General features: G+C 43.6%; 1 protein-coding gene across 3 annotated transcripts in view; it reads right to left on the bottom strand.

Annotated features, from left to right (window-relative positions):
* Positions 1 to 27,852, bottom strand: part of ZNF831 (zinc finger protein 831) — a 127,623-nt gene that overhangs the window by 55,320 nt on the left and 44,451 nt on the right. Inside the window, exon 1 of one of the 3 annotated variants that reach the window (XM_077252824.1) lies at positions 26,472 to 26,517. The exons of 1 other annotated variant lie outside the window; for it this stretch is intronic. The gene's annotated coding sequence lies outside the window, so the exon portion shown is untranslated. Of the gene's footprint in view, positions 1 to 25,775; positions 25,855 to 26,471; positions 26,518 to 27,852 lie in introns of those variants that run through there. One more of the 3 variants, XM_077252823.1, reaches the window with a different exon arrangement.

The raw sequence follows: 27,852 nt of genomic DNA, 5'->3' as shown, positions 1-27,852 counted from the left end.
TGGTAATAATACTATGGAATTTCTATTTTATGGGTTTACATTAGCCTCATCTGTTTAAAAGTGAGCTATGCCAGACCCATCAGCAAATAGACTTGACTTATATTAGAGTCTTCCTAGGATTCCATCCAGGTCCTGGTATTTTTTAGGGAGAACTACAGCTCATTCTTAGTTTGTTCCTGCACCCCTGCTGTCTACGAATCAGATAGACCTACTCAAGGGTCAAGGGTGTGTCAGATACAACTGCTCAAGTTAAGTTGGTTCCCCCTTGTTTGTCTCCCTTCTCTTTAGTGTACAGTGGGGACTGGCCATTGCACACCCCCCCTCTTCCCTATATAGGGCCTAGCTCGAGGGATATACAGGGCTTAGGTTCCCGCTCAGCGATTGGTGTGGAACCAATATAGGGATGGTAGGGGAGGCAGGGTGCTATTAGATATGCCTAGGGGGTCTCCATTCCCCCATTCCCTAGCATTTGGGTTTACTTTCCCTCTTTCCCTTATGTTGCACTTAGTCTTCCCACACTGTGCTTGACACCTATTTGCTATGTGGGACTAAGTTCCAGTTCTCTGTGCAGCTCTTATTCCTGTTTGGAAGCATTTACCGTAAATGGGGTCTTGGCGCCTTCATCTTCACCAATCAGCTATCTTGCAAAATGCTATCACTTGCTAAAAGTAGCATACTCCTTTAGGTTGGGGCTACACGGTGATTTTGGCAGCGACCCAAGTATGCAATTAAATATCGCTATGTGCTGCTGCTACATTGCAGAATATTGCAGGTGAATGGGGTCCCAAAGTGATGCCAAGGTTTTTGCGACAAACAAGTAGAAAATAAGCCTACTGGGACCGACTGTTTGTGACTTGCTTGCCTCAGGTGTGGTACCCTAGGATTGATGCTACACGGTGACTTTGGCCACAACATCGGATAAAGATTACTATGTGCTGCTACATCGCAGTGCAATACAGTGGAATCTGGTCACATTATGACCTCTATGGCACCGCGACAAACATGTTACAAAAAGTCAGAACCAATTTTGCTTGCAGAGGTAACGTTACCCTAACAATCACAATATGACCCCAAATCACCTACATTATACTGCAACATAGCGATCTTTGGCAATGCAACGTTTGTCACAGCCAAAGTTGGTGTGTAGCTCCAGCCTAATTCTTCATATCTTCTCTTTGAGACTACCCTTGCTAGCTACTGAAAAGCAGAAAAATGTATACATACTGAAGTCTACTGAACAGCCATGTGGCCTGCACATAGTAGAGGCAGATACTTTGTCTCCCCAGTTTCGATGTATTTGTGAGAGCATTACTTCTTATCTTCTATAGTACTCATCAGCAAACATTCATCGGTAATTGCTAAATTCCCGCAATGTACATACCACCCTGCAGAGATTAGCGGTCCCATGTGTCGTTTTCCGCTTTTATGCTTATTGTAGAGGCACATATCTGGCAGATTTGTCGGTGATGTTCAGACAGGATGTGACACCCATCTATGTAAGAATTTCCTGAGATGGTAAAACACCCTGCTGTATCTACAGAACCTGCAACACACGCTTTTTGGGTTGCCCTGAACTAAGAGTTTTCTATAACTTACCTCTCTGCAGGTGCACGGACCAATCTAGGAAGTCCGATATGCACCCTGATAGGAAAATATGTGACGCTATCACTCAACAAGAACGTAACATTGTGTTGGACCCGCCACAAAAAGAGGAAGCTGAGACATTAAATTTCAGTTTTTACAACCTTGTCACTTGGAAACAGAAACCACTGACTGATTTAACCCTTATGCTACCATGCAGAAGCTCTAGTTACGTAATCCCCCCTACAATACATCACCTGGAACATCATAAGCATGTAATATTAGACCTATTAGACTAATGGTATTTAAGCATATTTACGAGCTGTCTCTTAAAGGGGTTGTCCAGTTTGTGGGCATTATTTCTCTCTTTTACCCAAAAACATGTATATGGGGCTAAAAATAATTTTTGCTATTAGCTTTCATTAAATGTTTTGCACCGTTTGGCTTTTACATGCTCTTTATTTCTCTGCAAATTCACATTTGTTGTGGACCTTGGTCATAAATCAGCTCAGAGGAGATCAGGAAAAGACACACAAAAGAGTTGCAAATTCTCTAGGATAGTGTTCCCCAAGTCCGGTCCTCAAGGGCCACCAACAGGTCATGTTTTCAGTATTTCCTTAGTATTGCACAGGTGATAATTGCATCACCTGCACAGGCAATAATTCCATCACCTGTGCAATACTAAGGAAATCCTGAAAACATGACCTGATGGTGGCTCTTGAGGACCAGAGTTGGGGAACACTGCTCTAGGACAATCTCACTGACGGATTCTCAGTTAAATCATTACGTAACCTGCAAAAGACAGTGCAACACAGACATTATCTTAAGGCAAAGTGCAAATTTCTAATGGGTTCCAATTGAAAAACTGGGGGGTTTTTTTAGCTAAAAATGCTTATATAGTGCCTTGAAAAAGTGTTCATGCCCCGTGACCTTTTCCACATTTTTACACCATACACCCACAAACTTAAATGTATATTATAGGGGTTTTATGTGATATAAGAACAAAAAGTATCTAAAGTCTAAAATAAATGATACATGGTTTTCTAATAGCTTTAACAATATAATTCTGAAAATTGTGACGTGCATTTGTATTCAGTCCCCTGTAGTGTAATATCCCTAAATAAAATTCTGACTGACCAATTGCCTCTAGAAGTCACATATTTAGTAAATTGAGTCCACCTGTGTGTTATTTATTCTCAGCATAACTACACATGTGCTGTGAAGGCCTCAGAGGTTTGCTCGAGAACATTAGGAATCAAACAGCATCTCGAAAACTAAGGAACACACCAGACAGGTCAGGGATAAAGTTGTGGAGAAGAGTAAGACTACTTTCACACTAGCGTCGTTTTGAATACGTCGCAATGCGTCGTTTAGGAGAAAAAGCGCATCCTGCAAAGTTGTCTGCAGGATGCGTTTTTTCCCCATAGACTAACATTAGCGACGCATTGCGACATATGGCCACACGTCGTGCGACGGTTGCGTCATGTTTTGGCGGACCGTCGGCACAAAGAAAGTTACATGTAATGTTTTTTGCGCGTCGTGTCCGCCATTTTCGACCGCGCATGTGTGGCCGAAACTCCACCCCCTCCTTCCCGGACCATACAATGGGGCAGCGGAAGCGTCGTAAGACTGCATTATTTTCACAATGCGCGTCGGCACATCGGGCCGACGCATAGCGACGGCCCCGTGCCGATGCTAGTGTGAAAGCAGCCTAAAGCAGGGTTAGGTTATAAAACATAACCCAAGAATTGAACATATCACAGAGCACTGAAAACCATATAATGACCTGAAAAGTGCTAAGGCTCTCCTGAAATTATTTACAAAAAAACTATTCAGAACCAAAGAGTATGTAGGCACAAATATATAGCAATCATTTTTATTATCAATAAATATGAAAATACACAACATTAAAAACGGGATATATGGCTGAGACATAAATCAAACCAAGGGTGTGGTATGCAAACAAACAAAATGATATATTTTTTTAAATCAGGTAATAGTCAGAAGTCTATATTTATTATATATTTTTGTTATATAAGGTTTGCATCCATAGAGTCTGGAAAGGACCAAAATACCAAAATGATATGTAAAAGCACTGGTTAAATATAGGATGGTGTATACGTTTTTTCATGGGATATAAAAAAATATAGAGTAATATTGCACCATCAGTGCATATAGGCATTAGTATGCAACAAATAAAGTGACAACAGTGTAATGAGTCTCAAATGCTGGAATCAGATGACTGGTGATGCATATGTATATGAGATATAAAAGGCATATGTCACATGATATATCAAAAAACAGGGGAATACACAATAATATTACACCATTAGTATATGTGAACATTCCTTTTCATGTGAAAAAAGTAAAGTGGCTATAGCGCAGCAAAGAATAATTTTGTGTATACTGACAAATTAATCTTGTAAAATGCATATGGAGTATTACACACCAAAGGTATACAGTATATATATATATATATATATATATATATATATATATATATATATATACACACACATCAAGACAGATTCAAATACCGGTAATTCAAGTCATGGTATATTTACCCAGGGAGACATCAGAAGGCAACACAGAGCACTGTTCAATTCATCATTCAAAATGGAAGGAACATGGCGCAACTGCACACCTATGAACACTTGCCCAATTTGGCCATCCATAGCTCAGGTGGGAGAATCTGTTAACATGGCAACTACTAGGGCTCATGCCCACTTGCAATGAAATTGGACGAATTCAATCCGATAAAAAAATCGGATTGAATTCGGACCAATGTTAATCTATGATTTTGTGCTCAACTGCATTTTTTTTTCCAGCTCGGATCGGATCACGATCATGCTGGAAAAAATCAGAATCAGAATCAGAAAACGGATCGTATCCCGCAATAGGAGTCAATAGGTGCAAGAAAAAAAAAAAAAAAATCGCACAGCAATCGCACCATGCGAGTGCAGTGCGATTTTTCTGCACCGTTGTCCATTGAAAAGCCGACAATTCATATGCGGCTACTGTAAAAACACACTGACAGGTTAGAATAGAAAAGATAGATTACATATATACACATAGAATAGGGGTATATATATATATATATATATATATATATATATATATATATATATATATATATATATATATATATATATATGTCAGTGACACACATATATGTAAATAGTATATGTATTTACATTTCATAGAGATATAGATAGAATAGCCATTAATTAATTTGTCGGCTTCTGTAAAATCAATGCAGGAGCCCACAGGATAGAAGACATGGTTTGCATACAGTAAATCCATGCAGAATAGTTAGACAAATAGATGTCAGTGACCAATATAATTAGTAGTGCGTGTGCAAATTATGGGACGTGTGTATTTAATAATAGAATCTTTTCGGGGGGAAAAATTGTGTAGGCTCCCATGCAATTTTCTGTGCCAGGCAGGGAAGGCCAGCGACTGGGGGCCAATGTTTATAGCTTAGGAAGAGGTTAATACCCATGGATCTTCCCAAGGTATGACTATTAGCCCACAGCTGTATATTTAGCATTTACTGGCTATTTAAATAGGGGAGGGGGCAAAAAACATGACATGGGGTCCCCTTATAATTAATAGCCAGAAAAGGTTATGCAGACAGCTGCGGGCTGATATTCATAGCCTAGGAAGGGACCATGCATATTGCCCCTCACCTGGCTGCAAACACCAGTTCACAGCCGCCCCAGAAATGGCACATCTCTAAGATGCGCCAATTCTGGCACTTAGCCTCTCTCCTCCCACTGCCCTGTAGCGGTGGCATATGGGGTAATAGTTGGGGGTTGATGCCACCTTTAAATTGTAAGGTGACATCAATCCCGGTTAGTAATGGAGAAATGTCAATCAGATACCTATCCATTACTAATACTTAATGCGACTATCCAGCTGTAAACCACTGATGAATGAATGAAATGCTGCCAGCGCAGACTCAGTGACTAGCGGTGCCGTTGCTGGTGTCACTGATGCTGCGCTCCCTCACAGCCTGAACTCAGTGAGCTCTTGAGCGTGATAAACTGCCAGCTGATTTTCCCATACCCAAGAGTTCAGTGTGGGTCAGGCTGTGAGGGAGCGCAGCATCAGTGACATCACCTCTATTCACTGAAGCTGTTATCACAGCTGGCATGAACTGCTGTGACCCCGATCCGGTCCTTCTTCTTACAAGAACAATGAAAGCAATTGTTACCATCCACTTTTCGTGTCTCCCCTATTTTCTCATAGATTGTAAGCATGTGAGCAGGTCCCTCATTCCTCTTGTATCTGTTGATTTTGTGATTATTGTTATGCTGTGATGTATTTTATTGTCTGTACAAGTCCCCTCTAAAATGTAAAGTGCTGCGGAATATGTTGGCGCTATAGAAATAAAATTATTATCATCTTTTCAAATCAGAAAATCACATTGTATGATTTTTGCATAATTAATTTGCATTTTATTGCATGAAATAAGTATTTGATGCAATAGAAAAACAGAACTTAACATTTTGTATAGTAACCTTTGTTTGCAATTACAGAGGTCAGATGTTTCCTGTAGTCCTTGACCAAGTTTGCGCACACTGCAGCAGGGATTTTGGTCCACTCCTTCCCTATTCCACAACCCCAAACCGTTGTTTTAAACACTTTTAACTCCCTACTCCGCCCACCACTGCCCCCTCCAAGTTTCCTAATCGTGGCCGAGGACTTTGCCATGCACTTCAAAAATAAGATCGACCAAACAAGGCAAATCTTTGTCGTCAAACCACCACAACCCCTTTGTATACCAGACCAATGCCCAAACCCCATAACTTCCCTCTCCAAAATCACTGAAGGGGAGCTTGCTCATCTTCTCTCAAAATCACACCTCACCACTTGTGCACTTGACCCCATCCCATCCCACCTCCTCCCCAACCTCACCACCACACTAATCCCATCCCTAACCCATCTCTTCAACATATCACTAACTTTGGGTACCTTCCCCACTGCTTTCAAACATGCCACAATCACACCTATCCTCAAAAAGCCATCCCTAGACCCAAGCGCTATGTCCAGCTATCACCCCATATCTTTGCTTCTATTTGCATCCAAACTCACTGAGCAGCACGTCCATGCTGAACTTTCCTCTCACTTTGCATCTAACTCTCTCTTCGACAACCTACAATCTGGCATCCGTCCCCACAATTCCACTGAGACTGCCCTGATCAAAACTACTAACGACTTACTTACAGCCAAAGCTAACAGACAATTCTCTATACTCCTCCTTCTAGACCTGTCCACTACCTTCTAGAGATGAGCGGTGTTCGAGTCGAACTATTCGCCAATTTCAAATTCGAGCTGTTTTGGGCGGTGTTCGAGTCGTTCGACGAACCCGAACAATTTTCTTAAAATTCGGCTGTTCGAGTTTCTGTTCGATAACTGTTCATTCACCAAAAGCCTAGCTTGATTTGCACATTAAAACTGTTTATCAATGTTAATGGACTGTTTCAGTGTATATTGGGCGGAGGGGGGGGCGGGGGATAGATCTGTGCTGAAATAACGCCGATCTCCATTTTTTTTTTCTTTCCCGCATTTACAGATACATTTGATACTCAGCAGTGTACCCCACCCATGAAGCAAGCTACACCGCCTGTTGATCTAATTACTAATTTTTAACTGCATCTAGCCCAGGAAATCGTTTTGTACCTAATAGCATTTTGTGCTACTCAGCAGCGTACCCCACCCATGAAGCAAGCTACACCGCCTGTTTACCTAAGTACTATTTTGTAACGGCATCTAGCCCAGGAAATCCTTTTGGGCCTAGTAGAATTTAGTGCTACTCAGCAGCGTACCCCACCCATGAAGCAAGCTACACCGCCTGTTTACCTAACTACTATTTTGTAACGGCATCAAGCCCGGGAAATCCTTTTGGGCCTAGTACAATTTAGTGCTACTCAGCAGTGTACCCCACCCATGAAGCAAGCTGCACCGCCTGTTTACATAACTACTATTTTGTAACGGCATCTAGCCCAGGAAATCCTTTTGGGCCTAGTAGAATTTAGTGCTACTCAGCAGCGTACCCCACCCATGAAGCAAGCTATACCGCCTGTTTACCTAACTACTATTTTGTAACGGCATCTAGCCTGGGAAATCCTTTTGGGCCTAGTAGCAATTTCTGCTACTCAGCAGAGTACCCCACCCATGAAGCAAGCTACACCGCCTTCTTTCTTTCTCAATCTAACACCTCGGCTCTGGGGTGTCCACTCTCCCTCCAGCTCTCTCCTTCTCACAGGTGGACTACCGCGTGTTTTCACACTGTGGTGAATCTTTTGGGCCCAGGCATAAGAAGTCATCGAGGTAATGGATAATATGTGCCGCCTTACGAACGTCCATGACGACACATTCGAGGAAGCAACTAAACGCCTCAAATAGTGAGCAGGATATGGAGCACCCCATGGGCAAACAGCGATCTATGTAGTATGCTCCTTCACAGAAGCAGCCCAATGGGAGGACTGTTATGGTTCTCAATGGCAAGAGAACATAGCCCAGCAAACATAAGTACTAGCTCTTGGAAGGATGGAAACTAAACTGACCATGAACTAAACCTGCCGCACAACTAACAGTAGCCGGGTAGCGTTGCCTACGTTTTTTATCCCTAGACGCCCAGCGCCGGCCGGAGGACTAACTAATCCTGGCAGAGGAAAATATAGTCCTGGCTCACCTCTAGAGAAATTTCCCCGATAGGCAGACAGAGGCCCCCACATATATTGGCGGTGATTTTAGATGAAATGACAAACGTAGTATGAAAATAGATTTAGCAAAATTGAGGTCCGCTTACTAGATAGCAGGAAGACAGAAAGGGCACTTTCATGGTCAGCTGAAAACCCTATTAAAACGCCATCCTGAAATTACTTTAAGACTCTAGTATTAACTCATAACATCAGAGTGGCAATTTCAGATCACAAGAGCTTTCCAGACACAGAAACGAAACTACAGCTGTGAACTGGAACAAAATGCAAAAACAAACGAGGACTAAAGTCCAACTTAGCTGGGAGTTGTCTAGCAGCAGGAACATGCACAGAAAGGCTTCTGATTACAATGTTGACCGGCATGGAAGTGACAGAGGAGCAAGGTTAAATAGCGACTCCCACATCCTGATGGAAACAGGTGAACAGAGGGGATGATGCACACCAGTTCAATTCCACCAGTGGCCACCGGGGGAGCCCAAAATCCAATTTCACAACAGTACCCCCCCCTCAAGGAGGGGGCACCGAACCCTCACCAGAACCACCAGGGCGATCAGGATGAGCCCTATGAAAGGCACGGACCAGATCAGAGGCATGAACATCAGAGGCAGTCACCCAAGAATTATCCTCCTGACCGTATCCCTTCCATTTGACCAGATACTGGAGTTTCCGTCTGGAAACCCGGGAGTCCAAGATTTTTTCCACAACGTACTCCAACTCGCCCTCAACCAACACCGGAGCAGGAGGCTGAACGGAAGGCACAACCGGTACCTCATACCTGCGCAACAATGACCGATGAAAAACATTATGAATAGAAAAAGATGCAGGGAGGTCCAAACGGAAGGACACAGGGTTAAGAATCTCCAATATCTTGTACGGGCCGATGAACCGAGGCTTAAACTTAGGAGAAGAAACCCTCATAGGGACAAAACGAGAAGACAACCACACCAAGTCCCCAACACAAAGCCGAGGACCAACCCGACGCCGGCGGTTGGCAAAAAGCTGAGTCTTCTCCTGGGACAACTTCAAATTGTCCACTACCTGCCCCCAAATCTGATGCAACCTCTCCACCACAGCATCCACTCCAGGACAATCCGAAGATTCCACCTGACCAGAAGAAAATTGAGGATGAAACCCCGAATTACAGAAAAAAGGAGACACCAAGGTGGCAGAGCTGGCCCGATTATTGAGGGCAAACTCCGCTAAAGGCAAAAAAGCAACCCAATCATCCTGATCTGCAGACACAAAACACCTCAAATATGTCTCCAAGGTCTGATTCGTCCGCTCGGTCTGGCCATTAGTCTGAGGATGGAAAGCAGACGAGAAAGACAAATCTATGCCCATCCTAGCACAGAATGCTCGCCAAAATCTAGACACGAATTGGGTTCCTCTGTCAGAAACGATATTCTCCGGAATACCATGCAAACGGACCACATTTTGAAAAAACAGAGGAACCAACTCGGAAGAAGAAGGCAACTTAGGCAGGGGAACCAAATGGACCATCTTAGAGAAACGGTCACACACCACCCAGATGACAGACATCTTCTGAGAAACAGGAAGATCCGAAATAAAATCCATCGAGATGTGCGTCCAGGGCCTCTTCGGGATAGGCAAGGGCAACAACAATCCACTAGCCCGAGAACAACAAGGCTTGGCCCGAGCACAAACGTCACAAGACTGCACAAAGCCTCGCACATCTCGAGACAGGGAAGGCCACCAGAAGGACCTTGCCACCAAATCCCTGGTACCAAAGATTCCAGGATGACCTGTCAACGCAGAAGAATGAACCTCAGAAATGACTTTACTGGTCCAATCATCAGGAACAAACAGTCTACCAGGTGGGCAACGATCAGGTCTATCCGCCTGAAACTCCTGCAAGGCCCGCCGCAGGTCTGGAGAAACGGCAGACAATATCACTCCATCCTTAAGGATACCTGTAGGTTCAGAGTTACCAGGGGAGTCAGGCTCAAAACTCCTAGAAAGGGCATCCGCCTTAACATTCTTAGAACCCGGCAGGTAGGACACCACACAATTAAACCGAGAGAAAAACAACGACCAGCGCGCCTGTCTAGGATTCAGGCGTCTGGCGGACTCAAGATAAATTAGATTTTTGTGGTCAGTCAATACCACCACCTGATGTCTAGCCCCCTCAAGCCAATGACGCCACTCCTCAAAAGCCCACTTCATGGCCAAAAGCTCCCGATTCCCAACATCATAATTCCGCTCGGCGGGCGAAAATTTACGCGAGAAAAAGGCACAAGGTCTCATCACGGAACAATCGGAACTTCTCTGCGACAAAACCGCCCCAGCTCCGATTTCAGAAGCGTCGACCTCAACCTGAAAAGGAAGAGCAACATCAGGCTGACGCAACACAGGGGCGGAAGAAAAGCGGCGCTTAAGCTCCCGAAAGGCCTCCACAGCAGCAGGGGACCAATCAGCAACATCAGCACCCTTCTTAGTCAAATCAGTCAATGGTTTAACAACATCAGAAAAACCAGCAATAAATCGACGATAAAAGTTAGCAAAGCCCAAAAATTTCTGAAGACTCTTAAGAGAAGAAGGTTGCGTCCAATCACAAATAGCCTGAACCTTGACAGGATCCATCTCGATGGAAGAGGGGGAAAAAATATATCCCAAAAAGGAAATCTTTTGAACCCCAAAAACGCACTTAGAACCCTTCACACACAAGGAATTAGACCGCAAAACCTGAAAAACCCTCCTGACCTGCTGGACATGAGAGTCCCAGTCATCCGAAAAAATCAAAATATCATCCAGATACACAATCATAAATTTATCCAAATAATCACGGAAAATGTCATGCATAAAGGACTGAAAGACTGAAGGGGCATTTGAAAGACCAAAAGGCATCACCAAATACTCAAAGTGGCCCTCGGGCGTATTAAATGCGGTCTTCCACTCATCCCCCTGCTTAATTCGCACCAAATTATACGCCCCACGGAGATCTATCTTAGAGAACCACTTGGCCCCCTTTATGCGAGCAAACAAATCAGTCAGCAGTGGCAACGGATATTGATATTTAACCGTGATTTTATTCAAAAGCCGATAATCAATACACGGCCTCAAAGAGCCATCTTTCTTAGCCACAAAGAAAAAACCGGCTCCTAAGGGAGATGACGAAGGACGAATATGTCCCTTTTCCAAGGACTCCTTTATATATTCTCGCATAGCAGCATGTTCAGGCACAGACAGATTAAATAAACGACCCTTAGGGTATTTACTACCCGGAATCAAATCTATGGCACAATCGCACTCCCGGTGCGGAGGTAATGAACCAAGCTTAGGTTCTTCAAAAACGTCACGATATTCAGTCAAGAATTCAGGAATCTCAGAGGGAATAGATGATGAAATGGAAACCACAGGTACGTCCCCATGCGTCCCCTTACATCCCCAGCTTAACACAGACATAGCTTTCCAGTCAAGGACTGGGTTATGAGATTGCAGCCATGGCAATCCAAGCACCAACACATCATGTAGGTTATACAGCACAAGAAAGCGAATAATCTCCTGATGATCCGGATTAATCCGCATAGTTACTTGTGTCCAGTATTGTGGTTTATTACTAGCCAATGGGGTGGAGTCAATCCCCTTCAGGGGTATAGGAGTTTCAAGAGGCTCCAAATCATACCCACAGCGTTTGGCAAAGGACCAATCCATAAGACTCAAAGCGGCGCCAGAGTCGACATAGGCATCCGCGGTAATAGATGATAAAGAACAAATCAGGGTCACAGATAGAATAAACTTAGACTGTAAAGTGCCAATTGAAACAGACTTATCAAGCTTCTTAGTACGCTTAGAGCATGCTGATATAACATGAGTTGAATCACCGCAATAGAAGCACAACCCATTTTTTCGTCTTAAATTCTGCCGTTCACTTCTGGACAGAATTCTATCACATTGCATATTCTCTGGCGTCTTCTCAGTAGACACCGCCAAATGGTGCACAGGTTTGCGCTCCCGCAGACGCCTATCGATCTGGATAGCCATTGTCATGGACTCATTCAGACCCGCAGGCACAGGGAACCCCACCATAACATCCTTAATGGCATCAGAGAGACCCTCTCTGAAATTCGCCGCCAGGGCGCACTCATTCCACTGAGTAAGCACAGCCCATTTACGGAATTTCTGGCAGTATATTTCAGCTTCGTCTTGCCCCTGAGATAGGGACATCAAGGCCTTTTCCGCCTGAAGCTCTAACTGAGGTTCCTCATAAAGCAACCCCAAGGCCAGAAAAAACGCATCCACATTGAGCAACACAGGATCCCCTGGAGCCAATGCAAAAGCCCAATCCTGAGGGTCGCCCCGGAGCAAGGAAATCACAATCCTGACCTGCTGAGCAGGATCTCCAGCAGAGCGAGATTTCAGGGACAAAAACAACTTGCAATTATTTTTGAAATTTTGAAAGCAAGATCTATTCCCCGAGAAAAATTCAGGCAAAGGAATTCTAGGTTCAGATATAGGAACATGAACAACAAAATCTTGTAAATTTTGAACTTTCGTGGTGAGATTATTCAAATCTGCAGCTAAACTCTGAATATCCATTTTAAACAGGTGAACACAGAGCCATTCCAGGATTAGAAGGAGAGAGAGAGAGAGAAAGGCTGCAATATAGGCAGACTTGCAAGAGATTCAATTACAAGCACACTCAGAACTGAAGGGAAGGGAAAAAAAAAAAAAAATCTTCAGCAGACTTCTCTTTTCTCTCCTTTCTCTGTCAATTAATTTAACCCTTTGAGGCCGGTCAAACTGTTATGGTTCTCAATGGCAAGAGAACATAGCCCAGCAAACATAAGTACTAGCTCTTGGAAGGATGGAAACTAAACTGACCATGAACTAAACCTGCCGCACAACTAACAGTAGCCGGGTAGCGTTGCCTACGTTTTTTATCCCTAGACGCCCAGCGCCGGCCGGAGGACTAACTAATCCTGGCAGAGGAAAATATAGTCCTGGCTCACCTCTAGAGAAATTTCCCCGATAGGCAGACAGAGGCCCCCACATATATTGGCGGTGATTTTAGATGAAATGACAAACGTAGTATGAAAATAGGTTTAGCAAAATTGAGGTCCGCTTACTAGATAGCAGGAAGACAGAAAGGGCACTTTCATGGTCAGCTGAAAACCCTATTAAAACGCCATCCTGAAATTACTTTAAGACTCTAGTATTAACTCATAACATCAGAGTGGCAATTTCAGATCACAAGAGCTTTCCAGACACAGAAACGAAACTACAGCTGTGAACTGGAACAAAATGCAAAAACAAACGAGGACTAAAGTCCAACTTAGCTGGGAGTTGTCTAGCAGCAGGAACATGCACAGAAAGGCTTCTGATTACAATGTTGACCGGCATGGAAGTGACAGAGGAGCAAGGTTAAATAGCGACTCCCACATCCTGATGGAAACAGGTGAACAGAGGGGATGATGCACACCAGTTCAATTCCACCAGTGGCCACCGGGGGAGCCCAAAATCCCATTTCACAACAGAGGACACTATTCGGAGGCACAGGTAGTAACTGGAACGCCCCCTCAATGTCTGGTTTGGCCATTAGGGTGCCCCTTACCAACTTCTTGACCCGCCTAATTGCCTCGTCAAAGGAGGTACAGTACATAGCACTGTACTTGGTTCCGCGTCGATGTTGTCGTTTACTGACCTGCCCCTTGGATATGACAAATGGTGGATTAGTCTGAATGTATTAGGTTCATTTTTTGGCACAACTCCCAACGGGGGTACCACTACGTCTTCTAAGGAAAGTGTTCTGAATGGACCCGCCGCCATTCTACCTAAAGATTTGTATTTTTTTATTTTTTTTGTCAAGACGTCTGGGTGTTGGTAGAGTGAGTTTAGACTTTTACTCCAGCCTTTCTTGATTTTAGAAGGGCATGACATGCCTATATCTGTGTCTCCTCCTCCTTTTACTCCTCCACCTCTTTTCTTTTCGCATGACTATATGTAGTTGTGACTTTTCCATGTGTTTGTTGTGTCTTCTGAGCAGTTTGTCAGCTTTTGGACACCTTTTAAGGTGTTTTCTATGTGTTTTCCATGTGTTTGTATGTGTTTGTGTTTGTCTGCCATTGGTTTCAATGGGGTTCGACGGTGTTCGTCGAACGTTCGACTAACAGGTCCCTGTTCGACGAACCGAACCCGAACATGTTAGGGCATGCTAGGCTATGGGTTGAACTAGATGGACTTAAAGTCTTCCTTCAACCTTAATAACTATGTAACTATGTAACTAGGGAGGTGGCTCATCTCTACTGCCTTCGACACAGTTGACCACTGCCTCCTACTACAGATCCTCTCTTCCTTTGTAGTCAAAGACCTTGCCCTATCTTGGATCTCCTCATACCTTACCAACCGTACATTTAGCGTTTCCTACTCCCATACCACCTCTTCATCTCGCTCCCTCTCTGTTGATGTCCCTCAAGGCTCTGTCCTTGGGCCCTTACTCTTCTCAATCTATACACTCGGCCTGGGACAACTCATAAGGTCCTATGGCTTCCAGTATCATCTATATGCTGATTACACTCAGATCTACCTCTCTGGCCCAGATGTCACCTCTCTGCTCTCCAGAATCCCGGAGTGTCTATCAGCCATATCCTCCTCCTTCTCCTCTCGCTTCCTCAAGCTTAATGTGGACAAATCTGTACTAATTATCTTTCCTCCATCTCGCATAGCTTCCCTACCTGATCTATCTATCAAAATAAATGAAATCACACTTTCCCCTGTCCCAATAATCCGCTGCCTTGGAGTAACCCTGGACTCTGCCCTGTCCTTCAAACCGCACATCCAAGTTCTCGCCACCTCCTGTCACCTCCAGCTCAAAAATATTTTCAGAATCCGTCCTTTCCTCAACCCTCACTCTACCAAAATGCTTGTGCATGCCCTAATCATCTCCCACCTCGACTACTACAACATCCTCCTTTGTGGCCTACCTTCTAACACTCTCACACCCCTCCAGTCCATCCTTAACTCTGCTGCCCGACTAATTAATCTCTCTCCTCGCTACACTCCTGCTTCCCCTCTTGGCAAATCCATTCACTGGCTCCCAATTTCCCAGCGTATCCAGTTTAAACTACTAACACTGACCTACAAAGCCATCCGTAACCTTTCTCCTCCGTATATTTCTAAACTAATCTCTCAATATCTTCCCTGACGTAATCTCCAGTTCTCCCAAGACCTCTTTCCTCCTCCACGCTTATTCGCTCCTCACCCAATCGCCTCCAAGACTTCTCCCGAATATCCTGCATCCTCTGGAATTCTGTGCCCCAACATGTCTGGTTATCCACCACATTTGGAACCTTCAAAAGAAACCTGAAAACCCACCTCTTCAAAGAAGCTTACAGCCTGTAATGACCACACGGCCACCTCAACAACATTGGAGCTACTGCCACCCTCGACCTATTGTCTCCTTCCCCATAATCCTGTAGAATGTAAGCCCGCAAGGGCAGGGTCCTCTCCCCTCTGTATCAGTCTGTCATTGTTAGTTTTGTTTACTGTAAGTGATATTTGCATTTTGATGTAACCTGTTATGGACCTGGTGGTTAGGAGCACCCGGAATGACCTGATAGTTAAACTATAAGACAGGACAAGCTCTGGGAAGTGGGAGCTCTGCTGACCGCAAACCCTAATCCTATCACACACACTAGAAATAGCCGTGGAGCGTACCTAACTCTGCCTAAACGCCTCTTCACAGCCTAAGAGCTAACTACCCCTAAAGATAGGAAATAAAGCCTTACCTTGCCTCAGAGAAATTCCCCAAAGGAAAAGGCAGCCCCCCACAAATATTGACTGTGAGTTAAGATGGAAGTCACAAACACAGGAATGAAACAGGTTTTAGCAAAGGAGGCCAGACTTCACTAAACAGACTGAGGATAGTAAAGGTATCTTTGCGGTCAGCACAAAAAACTACAAAATACCACGCAGAGTGTGCAAAAAGACCCCCGCACTGACTCACGGTGCGGAGGTGCCACTCTGCATCCCAGAGCTTCCAGCTAGCAAGGCAAAATCATGATAGCAAGCTGGACAAGAAAACAATGAGCAACAAATTAACTAGCAGGGACTTAGCTTCTGCTGGAGTAGACAGGTCCTCAGAAAGATCCAGGAGAGATCTGAACCAGTGCTAAGACATTGACAGCTGGCATGAAGTAACAATCTGAGTGGAGTTAAATAGAGAAGCCAGACTAGCCATAAACGAGGGCAGCTGAGGAAGGAGTCTCAGAACCAGCAGCTCCACTCACAGCCACCAGAGGGAGTCCACGGACAGAACTCGCCGAAGTACCATTCATGACCACCGGAGGGAGTTCGAGAACGGAATTCACAACAGTAACCCCTTCTCATGTACAGCACCATGGAATTAATGGTGCTATATAAATAAATAATAATAATAATAATACTACAGATCTTCTCCAGATCTTTCAGGTTTCGGGGCTGTCACTGGGGAACATCGAGTTTCTGCTGTCTCCAAAGATTTTCTATTGGGTTGATGTATAAAGACTGGCTAGGTCACTCCAGGACTATGAAATGCTTCTTACAGAGCTACTCCAGTCCTTAGTTGTATTGGCTGTGTTTTAAGGATCACGGTCATGCTGGAAGACCCAGCCATGACCAATTATCAATGATCTTACTTAGGTGAGGAGGTTGTAGGTGAAAATCTTGCGATACATGACCCCATCCAACCTCCCTTCAATACGGTGCAGTTATCCTGTCCCCTTTGCAGAAAAGCACCCCTAAAGTATGATGTTTCCCCATCATGCTTCACAGTTGGGACTGTGTTCTTGGAGTTGTACTCATCCTTCTTCTTCCTCCAAAAACGGGGAGTGGAGTTGATACTAAAAAGTTTTATTTTGGTCTCATCTGACCACATGACCTTCTCCCATGCCTCCTCTGGATCATCCAGATGGTAATTGGTGAACTTCAATTGATATTGAACATGTGCTGGCTTGAGCCCCTACATCTACCTTGTGTGCCTTGCAGGATTTTAATCAATTACTAATGTTTGAAACTGTGGTCTCAGCTCTCTTCAGGTCATTGACTAGGTCCTACAGTGTAGTTCTGGGCTGATTCCTGACCGTTTATAGAATCATCATTACTACATGAGGTGAGATCTTGCATGGAGCCACATACCAAGGAAGATTGACAGTCATCTTGCGTTTCTTCCATTTTCTAATAATTGTGACAACAGTTGTTGCCTTCTCACCAAGCTGCTTGCCTATTGTCCTGCAGCACATCCCAGACTTGTGCAGGGCTACAATTTTGTTCCCGCTGTCCTTTGACAGCATTTTGTTTTGGCCATGGTGGAGAGGTTGGAGTGTGTTTGAGTGTGTGGACAGGTGTCTTTTATACAAGTAACAAGTTTAAATCAAAAGAGGGGAGAAGCCAGCGCTGCTTATGGTCAGAACGCAATACATGAAGTACACATGCACATATTAATTTCTAACTGTATTTCAAAATGAGACATTTACCAAACAATCAATTCTTTGAGACACCCCACCACGTCACGACATTCTCATAATGGGGCAGTCCTACTCTACGTTTTTTACATTCGCTGTGCCATAAAGGCCTCCTAAATGTATTAAAATCAAGATCACATTAAATGCAAGCTGTACCTGAAGCATTCCTGAATCACTCCCATGGCGCCAGAGGGGCAAGCGCAGATAAAGGCCGACCAGGTCCAGACAGACATTTCAGGTCTAACCTCCACACTGCCTAACCAGTACCACAGATAAAGGATGAGACAGGCTGAGGCACACGTCACTGTATTTCAAAATGAGACATTTAGCAAACAATTGATCAATTCTTTGACCCACCCCGCCACGACACAGCAACCTCCACACTGCCCAGCCAGAACCACAGATAAAGGGTGAGACAGGTTGAGACACAGGTGCACAACTAAACAGCGCCTAGGGCAGGGCTGCTGTATGTGTGTACAGCAGCCTATCAATCACAGTGAACACAGAAAGAATGGCGTACATAACCCAGAGCAACAGTGGTGGTCAGCCACATACCAATATCAAAGCAAAAGAGGGGAGAAGCCAGCGCTGCTTATGGTCAGAACGCAATACATAAAGTGCAAATGCACATATTGATTTCTAACTGTATTTCAAAATGAGACATTTAGCAAACAATTGATCTATTCCCCTCTGGCGCCATGGGAGTGATTCAGAAATGCTTCAGGTACAGCTTGCATTTAATGTGGTCTTGCTTTTAATACATGTAGGAGTTGTCTAATCACTTACATCTATGATGAACAGCGTGAAAAATAAATTGTCATGCCCTCCGCCGCGGGTCTGGTCTCTCATGGACAGCGAAGCCGGTGCTCTTCACGCGGCGCTATGCACCTCACTTACCCTGTCCGTGGCTCCAAACAATCAGCAGCTCCGTTCTCTGCTAGGAACCTGCATCTCCTTGGCAGGTCTTCTGGAAATGCTCTTGGGAGGCGTGCCCTGCTTCCTGCACATACTTAAAGCAGCAGGGCACCTGTTCTCTATTAGGGCTGTCTGTGCTGTGATGTGCATAAAAGGCATCCTCCCCTTGAGGGAGGTGCCTGGAACATGTTCATTCTGTAGGATCTTTGCATCTTGCTCAGGCCACACTCTCCTCTGCTGTGCTCTGTGATTTGAAGACTGTTGCTTTGCATTATACTAATACTTTTGTCTCCTCAGAATCCTCTGCTGGCAGTTCCCTATCCTGGATCCTTCTGGACATTCTGGTTTCCACTCCAGGCTAACCAAGCCTCTCCTCAACTAACCATCCAGATACCACTACTGGCAGGATCAGCCTTTCCGGGATTACACGGAGCTTCCAGGATTCTCTCCACTGACAGAGCCAGTATTCCACAGTCTCTTCTATATGGTCTGTACAGGTCATCCCTTTTGTCCAGGATTTGCGGCATTGAGGCCTCCTGTTGTTGTGATGGGGGGGATCCCTGTATAGGGGTATACCTTGCCTGGTGCTCCACTACATGGTACAGTGTTATGATCCAGAGGGTTCTCCCCTGAGGCACCTTTTCTCTTTTGTTAAGCTTTCTTTAATAAATATCCTTGGTTTTAGAAGCTCACTCTCCTGTCTCTTGGGTACCGGGTATACAGCTACCACTGCACCATCAGTGGTCTACTGAGTCCACTGTACATCACCACGCCCTGTGGATGTAATATATATAAAACCAATTCATCACCTGTTGTTGATTTGTTAATTCTGTCTCCCAAAGATCTTAGTAAGGCACATTTATCCTGCACACTGCACTGAGGGCATTCGCCGATGTTTCAATGTAAATCTCTGAAATACATTTTTCAGACAAAACCCTGGCAGAAGATTCCCTATAATGAGGCAGATGGAGTCACTTTGGACGCTGTCTGACCTGTGATCTGGTTGGCAACAGTTTTGTGCACTTCTGAAAAGAAGGACACCACTGAACGGAGGCTAGACCGAGTGCAGAGTAAAGGTACCTTCACACTAAACAATATCGCAAGCGATCCGTGACGTTGCAGCGTCCTGGCTAGCGATATCGTTGAGTGTGACAGGCAGCAGCGATCAGGATCCTGCTGTGATATCGCTGGTCTTTGATTAAAGTTCAGAACTTTATTTGGTCGTCAGATCGCCGTGTATCGTTGTGTTTGACAGCAAAAGCAACGATACCAGCGATGTTTTACAATGGTAACCAGTTTAAATATCGGGTTACTAAGCGCAGTGCCGCGCTTAGTAACCCGATGTTTACCCTGGTTACCAGTGTAAAATGTAAAAAAAAACAGGCTGAGCGCCGGCCGTGAAGTGAAAGCACAGCACAGCGGTGACGTCACCGCTCTGCTGTTAGGGCCAGCACTCAGTCAGTGCAAGGAAGCAGACGCCGGGGGACGCGAAGGTGAGTATGTACTGTTTGTTATTTTACATTTTACACTGGTAACCAGGGTAAACATCGGGTTACTAAGCGCGGCCCTGCGCTTAGCAACCCGATGTTTACCCTGGTTACCCGGGGACCTCGGCATCGTTGGTAGCTGGAGAGCGGTCTGTGTGACAGCTCTCCAGCGACCAAACAGCGACGCTGCAGCGATCGGCATCGTTGTCTGTATCGCTGCAGCGTCGCTAAGTGTGAAGGTACCTTAACTCTTCTGCCTCATTATAGTGAATGAATCCCTCAGGGGTTTTATCCAAATCACGTCACTTGGAGATTTAGATGGAATCCCCAAAGAAAGTGATCAGCGTATATCACAGGATAAATGTGACCCAAAATGTTATGTAAAACGTTCCCAATAAAAGCTTCAAGTCAATCAACAAAATAGCAAGTCTCAACTCAGGTCTGTCATCTGTTATTGGAAATATAGGGGGCTTCCACATTACTGGTAGTACAAAGGCTGTGGAAAAGTGAAATGGCTTATCACCCTCCAAAAGAAATTAAGCAAATTCTATGCTCCCAAATCCAAATGCCCCACTCCCTTCTGAGCCCCACTGTGTCTAAACCACATTTAGAATCCACGTGTTTCTGTAGCGATGAGAGCCTGCCTAATTTATAGGTGCGTGTCTACAGATGCACGAGATGGGCACTACAATGTATTGGGCACTACAATGCACTGGAGACTACAACGTACTGGGCACTATAATGGCACTTTGCAATTTTCACTCAGCAACATCCACTGCTGTTTGTTTCTGGAAAACATCCATGGAGTCAAAATCGTTACCTCACCTGTAGATAAATTCCTAAAAGTGTATACTTTCCAAAATGGGGTCACTTGGTCACTTAAGGGGGATTCTGCTCTTCCAGCACTTAGTGGCTCTGTATATAGAGTCTGCAAACAAATCCAGGAAAATCTGCACTCCAGTCCCTCCCGAGTATACCGTACAGCCACATTTGGATTATTTCTACATTCAGCAGAAATTATGGGCCAAATGTTGGTGGTAAAAATGTAATTCTTTTTTATTCCCTCCACACCTGTTGTTTCAATATGATCACTGCACCACTAAATGAATTGAGAGGTGTAGTAAAATGGGGCACTTATGGGGGGTTCTGTTGTTCTAGCACCTCAGGGGTTCTCCATTTTCACCTGATATCCTTGTGAAAATTAGAAAATTTGGGGCTAAAACAACATTTTTGCTGGAAAAATAATTTCATTTTCACAAATCAACATTGTAAAATTCTGTAAAGCACCTGGGGTTCAATGGTCTAGTTTCCAAAATGGGGGCACTTGTGGGGGGTTTCCACTGTTTAGGCACATCAGGGGCTCTCCAAACTCAATAAGACACCTTCAGACCATCCCATCAAAGTCTTCATTGCAAAACATCACTCCTTTTCTGAGCCCTACTGTGAGCTCAATCAGTAGTTTTCCCCCACATATGGGGTATCTGCATACTCAGGAGAAATTGCACATCAAATTTTGTGTTCCATTTTTTCCTGTTACCCTTGTGAAAATAAATATTTGGTACTAAAAGAACATTTTTTGTGGAAAAAATTTGATTTTTTTATTTTCACAGATCAACGTTATAAACTTTGTTAAGTTGGGGGTTCAAGGTGCTCACTACACATCTAGATGCATTCCTTGAAGGTCTAGTTTCCAACATGGGGTCATTTGTGGAGGATTTCCACTGATTAGGTACATCAGGGGCTTTTCAAACATGATATGGCGTCTGCTAATGAGTCCAACGAATTTCGAGCACCAAAAGTCAAATGGCGCTCCTTCCTTTCCAATCATGCAATGCATCTAAACCGTAGTTTTCCCCCACATATGGGGTATCGGCGTACTCAGGAGAAATTGCACAATAAATTGTGTGGTGCAATTTCTCTTGTTTCCCTTGCGAAAATAAAAAATGGGGGACTAAAAAAACATTTTTGTGGAAAAATGTGATTTTTTCATTTTTACGGCTCTACAAATGTGAAGTCCCCAGAAGTTCAAGGTGCTCACCACACATCTAGATACATTTGTTATGGGGTCTAGTTTCTAAAATGGTGTCACTTGTGGGAGGGTTTCCATCAAGGGCTCTCCAAACATGACATGGCATCTGCGAATGATTCAAGACAATTTTGTGTTCAGAAAGTAAAACAGTTCTCCTTCCCTCCCAAGCCCTGCCGTGCGCCCATACTGTAGTTTTCCCCCACGTATGGGTTATCGGTGTGTTAGGAGAAAATGGACCAGAAAAAAACTTAAATGTTAATTTCTTCCTTCCACATTTATTCCTGTGAAGCACCTGAAGGGTTAATGAACTTCTTTAATGTGGTTTTGAGCACCTTGAGGGGTGCAGTTATTATAATGGTGTTGCTTTTCTGTCATATAGGCCCCTCAAAGTCACTTCAAATGTGATGTGGTGGCCTCAATCAAATGGTTTTGTAAATTTTACTGGGAAACTAAGAAATTGCTGGTCAACTTTTAACCCTTCTAACTTCCTAACAAAAACACATTATGTTTCAAAAATTGTGCTGATGTCAAGTAGACATGTGGGAAATGTTACTTATTATCTATTTTGTGTGACATAACTCTCTGGTTTAAGATCATAAAAATTAAAATGTTAAAAATTTCAAAATTTTTCACCAAATTTCTGATTTTTTCACAAATAAACTCGTCATATAGAACAAATTTTACAACTATCATGAAGTACAATACATCATGACAAAACAATCTCAGAAACAGTGGATTCTGTTGAAGTGTTCCAGTTATTACTTCATAAATTGATACTGGTCAGAAATGTAACATTTGGCCTGGTCATGAAGGTGAAAGCAGGCTTGTTAGGTAAGGCTACTTTCACATTAGCGTTAACTGCAATCCGTCACAATGCGTCGTTTTGCAGAAAAAACGCACCCTGCAAAAGTGCTTGCAGGATGCGTTTTTTCTCCATTGACTAACATTAGCGACGCATTGCGACGGATTGCCACACGTCGCAACCGTCGTGAGACGGTTGCACCGTGTTGTGGCGGTCCGCCGGGAGCAAAAAACGTTACATGTAACGTTTTTTGCTCCCGACGGTCCGCTTTTTCCGACCGCGCATGCGCGGCCGGAACTCCGCCCCCACCTCCCTGCACTTCCCCGCACCTCACAATGGGGCAGCGGATGCGCTGGAAAAATGCATCCGCTGCCCCCGCTGTGCGGCGGAGACAACGCTAGCGTCGGTGACCTCGGCCCGACGCACTGCGACGGGCCGAGCCCGACGCTAGTGTGAAAGTAGCCTAAAGGGGTAAATTATTTAAAAATAACACAATGTGATTTTCTGGATTTTTTTTTAAGATTCTGTTTCTCACAGTTGAAGTGTACCTACTATAAAAATTACAGATCTCACAATTCTTTGCAAAAGGAAAAAATTGCAAAATCTGCCGTGTATCAAATACTAATTTTCCCCACTGTAGATCTATGGAAAGAAGGAGGAGTAGCAAGAGGCAAATCTAGGTATGTTGGTTTAAGTTCTCCTAAAACAATTGCAAACCAAAATTGTTCCCAATGGTGGATAACCTTAGCATCTGTATTGCTGTCTCTGTCATATACACACCATAATCTTTTGGTATGTTAATATTAGGTATACAGAGAATTTAAAATGTTTACATTCCTGTTCAAATGCCAAGTTTTTGTCATGTAAAAATATCCTACCAAGAAGAATCATTTATGAACTTTCTGCACTTTCTGCACCAATAACCTGTTCAAATACATTGTGAAACAAGCTGATATCTTTTTGAGTGAGAATATAAAGACAACAAAACTAAAACAATGTGGTTCAAAATTAGTCAAACACATTTAAGCTCACGTTAAAGCTCACGTTAAATAGTAGTTAATACACAGATGTCATCATTTACACTGATTCTGAATAACCCCATATAAACTTTAGTTTATTCTACAAGCCATTTTTTAGATGATTTGTACAGCAAAAGCCATGGGATCTCACTGCTGAAAGTAAACAGTCAGGAGAGAGGTAATTTTTTTTCCAAAGCATTAGATAAACCATGGAGCACTGTGAAGATAATCATTAATAAATGTCTTAAATCTGGCACAACAATGACATTACCTAGAACTGGATGTTCCTCAAAAATTGATGAAATACAAGAATACATTTGTTTCGGGAGGCTGCAATGAGGTCTATAGCAACACTGAATGAGCTGCAGAAACTTTTGAAGAATAATGGCTGTGTACTACATGTGACAACGATCTCCCATATTATTCATATGTCTGTGTAACATGGCGCGCGTATACTACAGAGTATTCTTCCTCTGTAGTATATTCCATTACTTCCTAGGCACACGGTTTCTCCCTACTTTGCCACAATCTAGCTTTAACTCTACAGTCCTGATTAACAAGTCTTTTACTTGCTCAGTGGTTCCGTGTCCTATTTCTTCCACTACTAATGGCCTGGATCTCTCGTTCTGGACTCTTCAATAGTCCCAGTCTCTCAGACTTGTTAAGGCCCGTTACTTTCTTTGCTTCAAAGGTCTCATGGCTAGGGGTCCTCTCCTAGGACTCAACTTGGGAAGACCACTTTGTCTTTGTCACTTTTTATTCACTCTTTTCAGTCTCCTTTCACTCAGGGTTACTCTCCCATGCAGCACAGCTCACTTCTTACTCCAAACACTATCTCACTTCCCAACAGTAAGCAGTCACTTTCCCTAACACTAGCCCATCTATGTGCTAATCCCAAACATTAACTATATCTTACCCTATAGTAAACTATCTACATCGTTTCATAACACCATACTTTACACTGTCTTATATTACTATACCCTATACTAACAATGTTTATCACACTTTATATATGAACTCATTGCAATTCACACAACACAATATATACAAAAGACACAAGACATTATTCACAAAACAACACATAATGCGATTAGTGTCTTCAGTGGTAGGAATGTGACAGTAATTGTCCACCACCCTTACAACCCTGCCCTCTTTAACAATGGTCGCTCTCAACCATTCAGACACATGGAAGAAACCAATACATAAAATATTCATAAGTCTTTTCTGGAGGGCACGTAATGTCCTTTTCCTTTACTTGCTCATGTGTTCCGCATCCTATTTCTTCTACTACCGGCACGCTAGATGTCCCGCTCGGGACCATTCACTAGTCTCAGTTTCTCAGTCTCATTAAAGCCCATTACCTTCTGCGTTGCAAGCTCAATGTCTCCTTCTAGGTGTCCTCTCCTAGGACCCAACTCTGGAAGGCCACTCTGTCTCTTTGTCACTTTTCCACAAGATCTTGCCATCCTTCTTTCTTCAGTCTCCTTTCACACAGGGTCACCCTCCGATGCAGCACTGCTCACTTCTCACTTCCTAACAGTAAGCAGATACTTTCCCTAAGACTATCTCTTCCCACTATGGGCTAGTCCCAAACATTACCCTATAGTCAACTATCTACATCAACTCATAATATCATACCTTACACTATGTCTTACATTACTATACACTATACTGACAATGCTTATCACACTTTATATCACAATACATTATAATTCACATGACACAATATATCCAAAGGAAGTAAGACATTACTCACATTGCAACACATAACGTGGTTGGTGTCTTCAGGGGTAGGAACGAAACAGCAATTGTCCACCACCCTGACATCTGGCCTGTGGAGTAGGGTGACAATATGGAAGCCTTTTTTTTTTTTTTTTTACAAAGAAAAACATCCAAGCATGACTATGTATGTTTTGCCAAAACTTACTTAAAGTCTCCCAAAAGCATGTGGTCAAACATGTTATGTGTGTAGACTTTTTATATCAACTGCGAATTACAAATATTAAAGGGATATTATGGTAGATAAAGGTTCCATGGGACAGATGATTTTAGATTGCATGCATTGCAGCAAAATACAGCACTCCAACAGTCCCTTAGAGAATGAATGGAGGAGCAGTCGAATATTCACACTCCATTCAAATGGGTATAAAAGTGCCCTGTTCCAGAGATTTTTGGTGGTTCACCAGTTAGCCACTTCTAAATAATCCTAATAAACAATGTATTTGATCCTCCTTCCAACACTGTTCCTAAATAGGTCCTCCTGGTAATGACACCCCTCTCCACTGAAAGCTTTTTATCCTTATTGGACCTCTTGTTAGAAAGCCCCCTCCTCGGTACATTGAATACAAGTCTCCCAAGTAGAGCATCTCCCAGTGTAGTGCCACCTCTCAGCATCAGTCTGACCTCTGTCTCATGCTGGACTGCATAAGGGTGGAGAAGCTGGCCACTCTACCTGGTTGTCCGTCTCCCCATCGTATGTTGTCTCTTTTCAAGTGTTTTATGTTCTTTTTTTTTCTTTTGTGTAGATCACAGCAATGAGTCAGAAACCCCAAACGTGAGCTTGTGACAAGCACTGAGAGGCGGGCGCTCTCGTTGTGACTCACAATAATAAAATAGCTGAAAATTGGAATGAAATGTATCTCTACAAAACAACGAAGACGTGAGTCATGATAGATAAGTCATGTGCAGAACATTAACCAATGCCATCCACGTCAGCTGAAGCTGGCCACTTCTCCATTCTTTATTATATACCATATTGTAAACAATATAAGAAAGCGATATAAGGAAGATTATATGGGGTAATAGGAGGAGATATAGGGAGGTTATATGGAGTAATAAGAGGACATATGGGGGAGATTATATGGAGTAATAAGAGGAGATATAGGGGAGATTATATGGAGCAATAGGAGGAGATATAGGGAGGTTATATGGAGTAATAGGAGGAGATATAGGGGAGGTTATATGGAGTAATAGGAGGAAATATAGGGGAGATTATATTGAGCAATAGGAGGAGATATAGGGAGGTTATATGGTGTAATAGGAGGAGATATAGGGAGGTTATATGGAGTAATAGGAGGAGATATAGGGAGGTTATATGGAGTAATAGGGGGAGATATAGGGGAGGTTATATGGAGTAATAGGAGGAGATATAGGGGAGATTATATGGAGTAATAGGAGGAAATATAGGGGAGATTATATGGAGCAATAGGAGGAGATATAGGGAGGTTATATGGAGTAATAGGAGGAAATATAGGGGAGGTTACATGGCGTAATAGGAGGAGATATAGGGAGGTTATATGGAGTAATAGAAGGTACATAGGGATAGTTATATTGAGTAATAGGAGGACACATAGGTACTAGTGATGGGCGAATATACTCGTTGCTCGGGTTTTCGCGAGCACACTCGGGTGGTCTCCGAGTATTTGTGACTGCTTGGAGATTTAGTTTTCCTTGCCGCAGCTGCATGATTTACGGCTGCTAGCCTGCTCGATTACACGTGGGGATTCCGTAGCAACCAGGCAACCCCCACATGTACTCAGGCTGGCTAGTAGCTGTAAATCATGCAGCTGCGGCGATGAAAACTAAATCTCCGAGCAGTCACAAATGCTCGGAGACCACCCGAGTGTGCTCGGGAAAACCCGAGCAATGAGTATATTCTCTCATCACTAATAGGGAGGTAATATGGAGTAATAGGAGGAGATATAGGGAGGTTATATGGAGTAATAGTATGAGATATAGGGAGGTTATATGGAGTAATAGGAGGAGCTATAGGGAGGTTATATGGAGTAATAGGGGGAGATATAGGGAGCTTATATGGAGTAATAGGAGGAGAT

The sequence above is a fragment of the Ranitomeya variabilis genome, chromosome 4 (assembly GCF_051348905.1).
Source record: "Ranitomeya variabilis isolate aRanVar5 chromosome 4, aRanVar5.hap1, whole genome shotgun sequence".
In the NCBI taxonomy this organism is placed as follows: Eukaryota; Metazoa; Chordata; class Amphibia; order Anura; family Dendrobatidae; genus Ranitomeya; species Ranitomeya variabilis.
Note: the sequence above shows the minus strand (reverse complement) of the source record. Positions and strands in the feature narration are given on the sequence as shown.